This window comes from Pteropus vampyrus, unplaced genomic scaffold (assembly GCF_000151845.1).
Source record: "Pteropus vampyrus isolate Shadow unplaced genomic scaffold, Pvam_2.0 Scaffold70, whole genome shotgun sequence".
Taxonomy (NCBI): Eukaryota; Metazoa; Chordata; class Mammalia; order Chiroptera; family Pteropodidae; genus Pteropus; species Pteropus vampyrus.
Genome location: NW_011888851.1, coordinates 7,248,982 through 7,257,316, shown reverse-complemented (window position 1 = coordinate 7,257,316; position 8,335 = coordinate 7,248,982). Strand labels below are relative to the sequence as shown.

At 41.6% G+C, this 8,335-nt stretch overlaps 1 pseudogene; it reads right to left on the bottom strand.

Moving 5' to 3' along the window:
- Positions 1-3,760: 3,760 nt before the first annotated feature.
- The window catches only part of LOC105293276, a 71,640-nt pseudogene continuing 67,065 nt past the window's right edge, over positions 3,761-8,335 (bottom strand).

The following is an 8,335-nucleotide window of genomic DNA, read 5'->3' as shown; positions in this document are numbered from 1 at the left end:
CTCTAGCACCGAGATTGTTTGCAAATGTTTGTATTCGGTGTGATTCCACTCCTACCTACCTCCCCCTCCATGGATGACTTGCCTTTTCTGCTCAGATGTCTAAATAATTATTTTCTCTTGAAAATTAGTAACTTAACCAGGCTATGTGTGGATGTTTGTTCAGAGTAGGGTTTTTTGTTGTTGTTGTTTTGTTTGTTTGTTTTGTTTTTGTTTTTGTTTTTGTCCTGGCATAAGGTAGAAACTTTTCTCCGCAGATTCAGTTCTTTCTTCATTTTAGAGAAAATGTTCCTGAATTGTGTTTCTGAATGCATATTTTGTTGCATTTATTGGATTCTCTACACCAATTAGGGACACCAATTATCCTTATATTTGATTATCTCCTGGTCCTCTTATTATCTTCTCGCTACTTGCTTTTATCCTTCTGCGTTTTCCCTTCGTATTTGTTATAATTATCTCAAGCGTTTTATCCATGTCATTAATTCAATTTTCAATCATGTCTTTCCTGTTATTTGGCATTTCTAATTTATGTATTAGATATATAATGGTGTTTCAGTTCTTGATTCATTTCCTTAGCTCTGAAATATCCTTTTTACTCCACTTCTGTCATTTTATCTCTCAATTTTGAGGTCTTTCTCAGGTTCATAGTCTTATTAAGATCTTTTTAGTACAAGGCACTCCCTGAGGATCCCCTGTGCATTTGGGTTATGCTTCCTTCCAGACTAGTTTTTTCATAGTTCACCCCCATTATCTTCCTTCCTCCCCAATCCTAATCCTCTTTCTTTTCTTTTCTTTCTTTTCTTTTCTTTTTCTTTTTGACTGTACCATATAATTGTTTAAGTAGGGGCAGCTCCAGTCAGATCTTTTTGTAACTGTTTTATATTGTGGATGAAGTCACTCTGCTCTCCTTCCCATCTTATCTAGGACAAATCTGTTGTCCTGTCTCTGAGCTTTTTGTCCATCGCATTAGGTATTAGGAAAAGGAGACTCTGTCATCATCTTTTACTCTACTATCTTTATCTTGATATTTTAGAAAGATTTTTCTAAAAGGAAAATTTTATCCGGCCACATCTTGCTTAAAACTCTTTGGTGGTTTACTATAGCTTTTAGGGGAAATGTCCAAACTTTTTAACTTACATCCTAGATCCTTCATTGTTTGGCCCACCGACTTCCCTAGTCTCAGATCTCCCATCATTCTCTACTTCATTTGTTAATTGATTACAGGAAGCTTTTTGCTGAGCCCGTATCTGCCTCAGAACTCTTTTCAACACAAGGCTTCAGGTAGCATATTGGCCCTCTGCTCTCATTAAATCCCATTCATTCTTCAAAACTTAGTTCCAGTGTTTTCTTCTCCAGGAGGCTTTCTCAGAATATTCCTCCCTTCCTTGTCCTTAGATACCCCTGTTTTGTTCTTTTCTGTGGTAGAATTTATTATACTTAATTGTAATTATCTTTTACAGTATAGTATAATGGGTTTTGGAGCCAGGCTACTTTGAGTTTAGAAATTAACTCTGTCACTTGCTACTTGTATGACTTTGAGGGATATTATGTGACATTTCTTTGCCTGTTTCCTTATGCGAATTAAATATATTAATTCATGTAAAGCTTTCATTAAGCACATACTCAATAACTGTTATTTATTTATTTAGTTTTTTTTTTAATTAAAAAGAGCCATCACTGACAGCAATAATGGTACTATGCGACCCAAAGCCCCTACCTGACCATCTAGGAGCTGTCCGTGGTGCTAAAAACAATACTCTTCACCATAGGACAATGTTCCCACGGTCTGTCATATATTTAGCTCCTAATAGGGTAAATTCATGACTATATCTTTCCAGCTTTAGTAGTGAGTGTAGAAACTGTCACTACCTTTCCATTTCCACAACCACCATTTCAATCCTGGCTTTGGACGCCTCATCAGCTCCATTTTGTGTGACTGAGGTCAGCCTCCGAACCAGTGTCCCTATCTCTGGACCATTTGATTGACCACATTCACATTATCCTTATCCAAATCTATCTTTATATCAAACCATCTCCCTACTTACTGACTCACAAGAAATTTTGAAACAGTTTTCACAACTCAAATGGCAATATGAGGGGATGGTTAAATAATAATATATCTGTAAGAAATGCATATTAAGCAGTCAGTTATTAGTAATTATTAAAAGACCATGTAAAAATATAGAAAATCACTTGTTGAGGGAAAATAGCAAACTACAATATGATGTTAACATCATTCAATTATTTATTTATTAAACATGTATTGAGCACCTTTTTTGTGATAGGCCTTAGAAATGTAAGAATTATTAAGACAGTCCTCTCTTTAAAGGACCTCAGAGTCTTGCAGGAGAGATAGCCATGCAAATATATTGCAAGCATACGTGCTTTTGTACAAAAACTAGGAAGGAATATGGAAATATGTAAATAGTGTTAGGGGTGGAAGTGTGGGTGAATTTTGTCTTTTTAAATATCTGTTTGAGTGAACCCTGGCACAGTACTTCAGAGGAGAGAGCAGAATCAAATTCCTCTGACAAATGCTACAGGTAAGCTCTACCCTACTCCACCCCCGAATCTTCGGGCCACCCACAGGGGAAAAAAAGGATCAGTGGAGTGCCCAATTCCCAGACTGTGGCCTTGACAATGGCAAGAGGAAAAGAAATGACAACAATCACACAGAACTTCTATAGAAAAACAAATGAATATTTTTGAGTGATTGTGATAATGCAATAAAAAACTGGAGGGAATATGTATAATGGTACCCTGACGAGTATCCCCAGTCCCTCATTAACTGCCCATCAAGCTTACTTCCCCAGCCATGTGTCCCTTGATTCCTTAGGAGATCTTGTCTTTTCATTACTGAACAAGGGTTTTTTGCTCGACATGCATAGAAGCCAATGCTATGACATTAGCTTTTGAAGGGATTTACTTAAAAAGCAATTTACTTAATGCCGAGTTGAAGCATTAGACAGAAGACACGAGGCACCACTCAAATCTGTCTCCTCCATCTGGAGTTCAGAGCGGGTTTTAAGGGGTTAGGGGAACGAGATATGTGGACGTGTTGGTGGGTCAAACTTTAATTGGAGAAACTTGGAACTTCAGCACCAGATCTTCCTGGACAACAGACCCTTTGCTTCTGAAAGGGTTCTAGTGTTCAAGTTCTGGTTATGTCTCGGTCCTTTGGTTCTGTGGTGGTAAAGGGGAGACTTTGGTTCTGGATGAAACTGAAGGTCAAACTCTTCTTTGTGCATGCTTAGACTGCATGGCTTGCAGTTTGGGTCTGTTATCACTGAAAAAGCAATTCGATATCTTGTTAGGACCATTTTGGGCTTGTTCTGCCATTACATTTTTACTCTCACCACCTCCATGTTGTTGATCATTCTGCTTCCTCTATTGAGAATATTCTTCACTCCTTTTTTTTTTAGAAAGTAAATTTTATTTGGAATGAAAATATAGAACCCATCCCTCCCACTCCTCCAGTGAGGGGAACAGGGGGTGGGTGGGTGGAGAGATGGTCTCTCAGTATAAGCTTGCCTTGGTACAAAAATCCTCCAAAGTACCAAAGATGAAAGCCAGGTGGTAGCTCCAATCTGGCCCACAGGATGAGTCAGGGTGTGAACTGTCCCCTGAGCCTGCCGTAGAGGCCCTCAGCAAGGGGCGGGCGGCAGCCAGCCAGCAGTGTAGCCTGCCAGCAGAGGCTGAGTGAGAAGTGGGCAGAGGAGGAGGAAAAGCTGAGGGGGGAGTGGCATCTATTGGGCCTGTGGTCCTATGTGTCGCCACTATCCATGCTGCCCAGCTGCTCCTCCAGGCACCAATGCACTCCCACTGCTCCTTGACCAGCGCTCTTAGTGCCTGCAGCTCCTGCATCACCTCCTCCAGCTTCCCCAGCCTCCCCAGCTATGGTGAGGCTGCTGCTGGGGTTGGCCCTATTGGTGGAGGCAACAGGTGTGGAGACCCCCAGGTGAGCAGAGCCAGGGGCCATAGCAGGCCGGCTGTCAGATAACAGGTTGCCGGCTGACCTTCAGGTCTGGCTGTTTGCTGGGCACATAGGTATCCCGCAGGGAGATGAGGATGGGGTTGGCATCCCGTCTGCTCATTCACTCCTCTGCCTCCAGGGCTGCCTCAGGTCCAGCAGTATCTGGTCTGACTTTCTAGGCACAGTCATGACAATAGTATCACACTCACACTCATGCAATTTGTAGAATCTGGCGATCTCGCACTTGCTGACCTCCAGGCCTGTCTTGAGCATGCTGCCCATGCCTCTCTGGGGCTCTTTGCTGGTGAACATGTTCAGGAAGTGGATGTAGGGGGACTCATCTGTGATCTTAAAGTACTGGATGCTGGAATCACCTTTGTTGCAGACATAGACCACATTGGTGTCAGGGTCATAAAAGGGCAGCCCAGCTCCATTGCTTTAGTCCATCGGTTTCTCGAGGTTTTCTGTGTCTCAGAGCGCCAGCTTCTGCTCGCTCATGCAGCTGAAGCCTGTGATGAACGCCTTCCCATCCGCCAGAAAGACGGCCCGCATGGGCTGGGACCCCTCGTGAGCCTTTTCCCTCTGGGTCTCCAGGATTCCCTGGAAGAGGTCAGTGATGCACACACCCTTGTCCTTGCATGTGGAGCAGAAGAGGCTGCCATTGCGGTTCCAGCTGACATTGTAGATGAGGTTGGGGTGCAGGCTGTTCAGGCGGTACAGTTCCTCTGCCTAGCTCACGTTCCAGGTGAGCACCGCATTGTAGCAGCCTGCGCTAATAAGCAGCAGGTTGCAGGCAGTAGGGTGCCAGATAACGATGTCCACTCGCTTGGTGAGCCCCTCCAGCACCACCACCGGTTCTGTCAGCAGGGAGGTCAACCCATTCTCTGGGATCTGCCATATCGCGACTGTGCAGTCCTCCGAGACGCTGGCAATGACTTCGTTGTTGTGAGGACACCAGTCGATGTCCAGGACGGGTTTCATGTGTCCACACACTGTTGAGTAGGTCTTATCAATGTGGCCCGTCTTGTTTAGAGGCAGCACCAAGAAGGCGCCTGCACCGCTGGCCACCACAATCACTGCCAGGAACTTGGGTTTGACTGCGCAGAAAATGCTGTCCCAGGTGACACAGGACACTCGAATCGCCTCAAAACACTGATCATTTTTGACTGGCTGCCCGAACACACGCCGGAATTTGCTATGCCAAACCACTTTTCGGAAGAATATGTCGGGGGCACCGGGCGCAGCGGCACCGGCATGCGGCAGCTCGGGATCCCAGCCTCCAGGAAGAGGAAGGATTTGACAGAGAGGCTTTCGCTGTTAGCAATGCCCACCTCCAACCACACGGGTGACTGGACTTCAGTGATCTGCAAAGCCATTTCTCAAGCACCTACTGTGTGCCTGGAACGGCCATGGATGTTACCCTTAACTCTTTTAATTCAAATCTTGTATTATCTTTTAAATCTAAGGAGTCATCTTCTTCAAGAATCATGTTTTAGTTAACTCCACTCTAACCTAGCATAAATATTTGAAAATCAGTTTTGCTGGATATAAAATTCTTGACTCACATTTCCACTGCTTTGAAGAAGTTCCAGAGAGAGAAGAGTCTGTGATACATTAGCACCTACCTGTCTTAGGTTAATTTCATAGGTTCTGGAGTTAGACAGATTTGCATTGGATCTGCACCACTTACTACCCATGCAATCTTTAGAAAAGTATTTAATCTCAATTTATCTTATCTTCCTAATCTATCACATGGGAGATAATAACAACTATCTGGTAGGGTTTTTTAAGGATGAAACAGACTGATACATGTAAAATGGCTTGTCATAGTGGCTGGGACATACAAAGTGCCCAATACATGTAGTTGAGATCATTTTGTTTCCTTCATATTATTCTTGATATGGTTCACGGAAATATAAATTGATTCGAGAAATAACGTATGCCTTGGTAGTAGGTATTTAACAAATGCCTTCTGACATGTTCTAATTTAAGAACATGACAAAGAAAAACAGTATTTCATTACTAATGCATTTCCAAATGGAGGATGACAGACTGATTAGAAGTTATGCTAACTGGTAACATTTCTTATTTACAAAAAGTAGACTAAATTATTCATTTCTCTTTTACTATTTATGTGAATTATAAATTGGTTCATTTTTGCTCAGTTTTATATCAAATGCCTATCTATATTAATAATTAATGAAAGAAGTTCGGTTGACCTCCTGATCCTAGTACATTTCTTTCTATATTTAAGACAGAGACTTACGAATCTGGCCTGAGGATCAAGAGGGCTGAATATCACTGTTTATAACAGTGATATTGTTACACAATTAAGAAAAAGGGAAAAAATATACTATGTTCTCAAATATTAGGAGGTTTTCAAGGAAACACTATGTGTGAGTTTAGAAGGCGAATGGAGGTATGATAATACGAAATAGAGCCTATAACTCACCATTAAAACACTTTGAAGATCCTTTAAACATATGAAAAAAAAATACAGACCCTCCTCCTCACACTCTGCTGAAAAAAAGAGGAAATCTGATTCCACCTAATTTCACTTTTAAATTGATTCTTCAAATTAGTTAATGGTAGCATTGCAAACATGAGGATTTCCATTGACAAGCAGTATGACTGTGTTCCATTAGCATCTGATGTGTTGTCATTTATTTGTACAGTTGAATAATTGTCTCTATTTCTGAAGGGAGTTTAAAAATTATTCAAGCTAACTAATGCTTGATGATCACCCTAACAATTACTTAACTGAAACTGCCCCCCTTAAACCAGGGGTCCTATTCAAGTTTAGTAAAAAATTAAAATTAATTGGATTAGATATTGCATTCACAAAGCAAAGAATGTTAATTAGAAGGAGGAGAGAGAGATAGAAAGCAGCATAAGCAATGTAAAACAAGGGGATATGGTAAGATATTACACAATCCAGTGAAGTTACTAAGATTTCCCACAATGCTGAACACAAATATATTCAGCAAGAACTTTACTTCTGGACAGGTCCTTAGCACATCTATTTAGTCATAGTTCTCATTTTACAGATGAAGATGCTAAGGCTACTAATTTGATGTATGACAAGAGTTCATATTTTTACTTTGAATAACACCTTTCCACTGCTGTACCTTTTATGTGAAGCAGAGCACAGGAGGGCAGTAAAGCATGGGGATGAAGTGGGTAGACCCTGGAGTCAGACCACCTGAGTTCAAATCCTGGATGTACCACTAACAAGCTGGGCGATTCTTAGGCAAATTACCCACCCTCTCTGAGCCTCAGTATTTCCTTCTGGAAAACCACAGAATCATAGTACTCACTTCACAGGGTTGTGTGGATTGAAAGTGATAACAGGTAAAGCCCATGGTGCGTAAGTACACTTAATAAAATGGTTTCCCCAAAGGCAAAACATCCAAGATCAAATTAAAGAGTTTTATATTAAGGAAGGAAAAAGAAACACTGTATGCCAATCATAAGTTAAAGTAAAAAGGGGTTAACAGTCTTCATTAATTTCCTTCCTTCGCTTTTTTTCTATATACGTCATCCCTCCTTTTATCTGTGCTGGTAAGCATCAAAGAGAAATCCAGACACATGTTTTTTATTCATTATATCATAAAGGTACTTAGTCTGTTTAATATTTGGTCTCCATAGTGCGGCTGACACTCCATCAATGTTAGAAAATTATAACAATATTTCTTTGACAGTGGTGATGTGGGGATTTGCAAGAATTACTGGCAGCCAGGCAATGTAAAAACCAAAACATTTGTCAGAAGTGTTTATCCAGCACAAGCCTTTGCATTCCTACTGCTGTCTGCCTGCATACCTGTCACAGTAGGGTTTGAAAACGCGTGTCCTTGTATGTTTTTCAAAGGATCTTTTGGTAAACAAAGGATATTTTTTTCTACATCGAATTCAGGCTGCTTTGAATTTCGTGCTATTTAATTTACTTTGTTCAGCAGTAAAAGCTGACTAGAGAAGGCCAAGTTTCTTTCTGAATGGCCCTCACAGATCATTCCATCCAACTCTTGTTCTTGAGGATTTGGATCCTACATTCCCCTGGCTCAGGGGTGTGCAGTGTTTTCATGGTCAGGAGGAATATATTCCCCCTTCCTCATCTTTTTCCCAGAAGCATTAGCTTTTGGGGATGGGCTTTCCCTGTTTGGAGAAATTGGGGTGGGAGTGGGGTGGCCTTTGGGAAGAGAAAGCTCTGCACATGGGGGTTTGATAAAAAGACCTGTGGGTTCTGCAGTATGGAGGTGCAGACCCCTTCCTCTGCTGCTTCAACTAGACCATCTCTAGTCCATGAGCTTGTTTGTCTCCCAGCCTCTGGGTTGATCTGCTGTTTCCCACTCTTAACTCACTCCTCCC